The following is a 6,028-nucleotide window of genomic DNA, read 5'->3' on the forward strand; positions in this document are numbered from 1 at the left end:
TTCCTGATCTCTCCAATACTTTTAATACGAACAAGAGTTTTATTTTATCAGATGTTTTATCACCATCCATATAGATGACATTTGTATAAGTATGACATTTATTACAAGATAATAAAATTCTTATAATATATATGTATAATTATATATCATTATATACTCTATATACCGTTATATAATATGTATTATATGTTTATATAACAAATTTCTTATATGTATAATATTATATATATATATATATATATATATATATATATATAGTATATGTATCTGTGTTTGTGTGTTTATATTGGCATAAAAAATTTCCTAGACCTCTATTGCCTTGTGCTTTGTAATAATATAAGTCCATGTGTAGGAGGGACTGATAATTTCAACATTGTCTATTGGAAATATAAAAAGTCCCATACCCTTATCAAGAGAGTTTGCATAACTGATACACTGTAGTTCATTAAGTAGTGAGTATTAATTTTTGATAGAAGAAAGAAAATCAAATATTCTCAACTTAACTTCCAGGTAGACTAAGATGCTCTCTATACCATAAAGAGTGACACAAGACCTTAGAAGATATGGTTTTGTGAAGCTTTGTTTTCCATGAAGATTTTATGTTCAAATTCTGTTTCACTCCATCTTAGATCTTACTCATCAATATCTGATCTTTTAGCTCTGTGTATCATTTTTCTCCTTACTTTTTTCACTGTGAATATTGTTTCATAAATTTAAACAATATAATGATAGGTTTGCTTGTCTTCACTTTCTACAAAGTCTAGTATTCTGAAAGATATGTTTGATAGAGATACACACAAAAAAATCCTACCACAATTTCTCATTGCTTCTCTTTCCTGATATTAATTGCTATCTATATCTAGTCATGTTATGTTCTGCTTTAAATTTCATGCATAGATATTAACAACTAATCTCAATTTTTGTCCTAATGTGTACATTCCTCTGAACTGATTCACCTGCTGTTAGATTCTAAAAGAGGGTACATGAGCAAATCATACAAAACATGAGTTTAGTTCATTATAAATACTAAAAGTTTGAAGTTGAACATACCCAACAAATGGCAGAAACATTTTAAATTAAGTGTGATAGGAATAGAATTTCTGACACCAGTATAAAATATTATAAAAAATATTAGAGTCCACCCACTTCCTCTCAAGAGCATTCATTCCCTCATCTTCATATCCCAGAACACAAATACAATTGGTGTACTCAGAACCCAAATAATACATGTCCAGAGCCCACCAATACTTGGTCAAAACCTGCCCAGCTTCTACAAAAAGCACCCTCTCCCCTAAGCTTCATATCCAGAGGGCTCTGGAATCTCATTGAAATATTCTACTCTACCAGAGGGTACACAGGATCCCTGACCTCAAAACTGGACCCTATCCATAGAATCCAGTGGTGGGCAGTGAAGACAGCCTACCTAGTTTTCTCCAACAGTACCTTCTCCCCTTGTCTCCATATCTTGGTCCACAAAACCAACCAAAGACCAATGGATCCTGAAGCATATAGGTTAACCTCCCTCCTCCAACCAATCTTTCCTATTTGTTGAGTCCTCCGGGAATACCAAGCAGTGTTGAATACCTTGCTTGCACAGGCACACCTCCATTCTCATGACACATTTCTACCCACATTCATCAAACCTCCAGATTCTGAACAATACCTGTGTATCCTGAAACATTTAGACCTGCTGCTCTGGAACCATACAGCCCAAAGATACCCACCACAGACCTGCTAAACTAGAACAATTGATGTTAACTCCCTTTCTAATACCTACTAAATCAGAAATATCCAGAGTCTAAAGACATATAGATTGCTAAAGGCCCTCAAAAAAGCATAGTCATACTAAAGTGAGGGCAAAATGACACCTTTAGATCATAGCTATCCTACTACACCAAGCCTTGGATATCCTAACACAACCAATGCACAATAAAAAAGATCTTATATCCTATCCTATAAAGATGATAGAATCCTTTAAAGAGTAAATAAATGTATCCCTGAAAGATATACAGGAAAATATAATCCAACAGGTAAAGGAAATAAATAGAACTCTGCAAAACCTGAGAATGGAAAAAGAAGCAATAAAGAAAGCAAAAACTGAGTGAATTCTGAAGACAGAAAAACTAACAAAGAGAAGAGGAACAACAAATGCAAGCATTACTAACAGAATACAGTAAATACAAGAGAGATTCCCAGGCATTCAAGATACAATAGAAGAAATTACAACATCTGTTAAAGAACATATTAAATCGAAAATAATCTTAACACAAACTATCTAGGAAGTCTGTGATACCATGAAAAGAACTAACCTAAGAATATTAAGAAGGTAAGAATTTCAAAGTCTAAACTATAATGTCCAGAAATCCAACATAATCCTGGAAGAAAACTTTCCCAACTTAAAGAAAGAGATGCCCATATACACTCAAAAAGCCTATGGAACACGAATTAGTATGGGACAGAAAAAACAAGCTTCACACCATATATTAATCAGAACACATAATATACAGAACAAAGAAAGAATATTAAAAGTTGCCATGGAAATTAACCACGTAACATACAAAGGCAAACATGTCCAAATTTCATCTGATTTTTTTCAAAAGAGATTCTACAAGCTAGAAGGGTCTAGTGAGATTTCTTACAACCTTTAAAAAAAACCACAAATGCTAACCTTGGTTATTATATCCACCAAAATTCTCAGTCACCATCAATGGAGAAAACAAGACATTTTAAGATAGATAAATTCAAACAGTATTTCTCCACAAATCTAGCCCTACACAAAGTACTAAGATGAAAACTCCAACCCAAGGAGGATAACAACATCCAAGAAAACACAGGAAATAAGTAATCCCATACCATCAAAAACAAGGGAAGCTCACACAAATGCACATTAATAACAGTCACTGGTCATTAATATCTCAACATCAATGGACTTACTTCCCTCAATAAAAAGGCACACACTAACAGAATCAATATGAAAACAGTTGTGATAGTTTGTATGTCCTTGGACCAGGGAGAGGCACCATCTGAAGGTGTGGCCTTGTTGGAATAGGTGTGACCTCATTGGAATGGGTGTGTCACTGTGGGTGTGGATATAAGATCCTCACCCTAGTTTCCTGGAAGTCAGTCTTCCACTAGCAGCCTTTGGATGAAGACATAGAACTCTCAGCTCCTCCTGCATCATGCCTGCCTTGATACTGCCATGCTCCCACCTTGATGATAATGGACTGAACCTCTGAACCTGTAAGCCAGCCCCAATTAAACGTTGCTTTTTATAAGACTTGCCTTGGTCATGTTGTCTGTTCACAGCAGTAAAACCCTAACTAAGACAACAGTATTTGATTTTTTTCAACTTAAAAAGTTATTCATTAAACAAGTTAAATACAACTAAAAGTATACTTAACAGTCCAGCATTATTGGATCCCTTTTGAAATATTTATTCTGAGATCAAGAATTGAGTCAAACATTTAGTAACAAAAGAAATAATAAAACTGAATAGATATGAAAATATTTTTTAACACAGAACCTGATAAATTCAGAAAACCAAAGACCTAAAATCAAAACCGAAACATACAATCATACAAACTGTTAAAATATGAAACCAAAGCATGGCACATGTATTTTAAACTGTTGCTGGTATACTCCAGTGTGTGCCAAATTATCTATGTCCAAGCTAGTAAACAGCAAATAAAGATACCCTTTCAAAGTATCATGCTAGAGTAACTTTTGTCATTTTCCTTTTCTGACACAGTTTCTCATGTATTTAGGGCTGGAGAAGGAGAAGGGCTCCTTGTCCTTGCTGTCCTGCTTGTGTCTTCTTCTTCTTCTTCTTCTTCTTCTTCTTCTTCTTCTTCTTCTTCTTCTTCTTCTTCTTCTTCTTCTTCTTCTTCTCCTTCTTCTTCTTCTCATGATGATGGTGGTGATGGTACTCACTGTGTTGGGATGACAGAGCCTCCTTAGCAAACATGGTGAGTGGGGCTACCACCATGAAATGCAGACCCATCTCCAAATGTTACTCTTTACCTGCCCCCTTTTCAGGACAGTTCCATACTCCATTGGGATTTTGTGGTTGGTATGATGTCACAGTCTAATGAATGCTGTGGCATTAAGGAAGATCTGGAGCTGGATGATTGGAACTTAGAGAGTCCTGGAGTGGACAGCCTTTCGAGCATGTTCAGATGATGGGAAATGAAGGCTTGACTATCGTGAACAGTATCCATATCAACCTCATCCTCATCCTGAATACTTGAAAAAGGGTTCTGGAATCCAGCTAGCTCAGTGTGGCATCCTGGGCTACTGGTTGCCTACTCCACCTTCTGGAATAATGGTAGAATTCAAGACAGCTTTCTTTTCTTTTAGGTTAAGAACAAGCCTGATCTCTGGCAAGGGTAAGCAAGAAGGTCTGCTGAGACCAAATAGTGTGAAGTACAAGTCCACAGCACCATACTGTAACCTCCAGTCATGTGCAGTACCAGAATTCATCAGCTTCCAGAGCTAATCTACCAGGGATTCGTTGCATAAAGGAGATTCCATGTTTTTTGTAAATGGCAGATTTTTTATTCAACATGTATAGAATCTTAGGTCTCACATAGGGAACAGGAACAGTCTAAATAATATTAAGTAGCCACTGAAGTTCTTCATAACTCCTGTCCACTTTATTGTAGTCAATGATGGCTTCCAGAGCTGCTATCCTGATGTCCACCAATTTGTCTTAGTTAGGGTTTCTATTCCTGCACAAACATCATGATCAAGAAGTAAGTTGGGGAGGAAAGGGTTTATTCAGCTTACACGTCCATACTGCTGTTCATCACCAAGAAAGTCAGAACTGGAACTCAAACAGGTCAGAAAGCAGGAGCTGATGCAGAGGCCATGGAGGGATGTTCTTTACTAGCTTGCTTCCTCTGGGTTGCTCAGACTGCTCTCTCATAGAACCAAGACTACCAGCCCAGAGATGGTACCACCCACAAGTGGATCTGCCCCCTTGATCACTAATTGAGAAAATGCCTTGCAGCTGGATATCATGGAGGCATTTCCCCAACTGAAGCTCCTTTCTCTGTGATAACTCAAGCCTGTGTCAAGCTGACACAAAACTAGCCAGTACAATTGACCCCTTGTCAACTTGACACACAAACATATCACTGGTAACTCTCAACCCACAGTTTCTTATTCATCTCCAAGAACTAAACAACTTTAAAAGTCCCACAGTCTTTACATATTAAAAGTTCAATCCTGCTCAAGTCACTCCCAGGCCCGCTGCAGCACCAGGGTCCCTGGCCAGGGGAGTCTCTGGACACCCACAAAGTCCCACACAGGATCCACCACGGGATCCTAAGACCTCTGGTGAGTGGAACACAACGTCTGTCAGGAGGCAGCTTCAAACACCAGATATCTGGGCACCTTCCCTGCAAGAGGAGAGCTTGCCTGCAGAGAGTACTCTGACCACTGAAACTAAAGAGAGATCTAGTCTCCCAGGTCTGCTGATAGAGGCTAACATAATAACCTGAGGAACAAGCTCTAAACAGAGAAAACTATAACAACTAGCTCCAGAGAACACCAGATGGCGAAAGGCAAACTTAAGAATCCTACTAACAGAAATCAAGACCACTCACCATCATCAGAACGCAGCACTCCCACCCCACCTAGTCCGGGGCACACCAACACAACTGAAAATCTAGACCCAAATTTAAAAGCATATCTCATGATGATGGTAGAGGACATCAAGAAGGAATTTAATAACTGACATAAAGAAATACAGGAGAATACTGCTAAAGAGTTACAAGTCCTTAAAGAAAAACAGGAAAACAGAACCAAACAGGTAGAAGTCCTTATAGAAAAACAGGAAAACACAACCAAACAGGTGATGGAAATGAACAAAACCATACTAGACCTAAAAAGGGAAGTAGACACAATAAAGAAATCCCAAAGTGAGGCAACGCTGGAGATAGAAACCCTAGGAAAGAAATCTGGAGCCATAGACGCGAGCATCAGCAACAGAATACAAGAGATGGAAGAGAGAATCTCAGGTGCAGAA

General features: G+C 37.8%; 1 pseudogene; it reads right to left on the bottom strand.

The window, feature by feature from the left end:
• Gm19203 (predicted gene, 19203) lies at positions 3,763-4,721 on the bottom strand (annotated as a pseudogene).

The sequence above is a fragment of the Mus musculus genome, chromosome 7 (assembly GCF_000001635.26).
Source record: "Mus musculus strain C57BL/6J chromosome 7, GRCm38.p6 C57BL/6J".
Taxonomy (NCBI): Eukaryota; Metazoa; Chordata; class Mammalia; order Rodentia; family Muridae; genus Mus; species Mus musculus.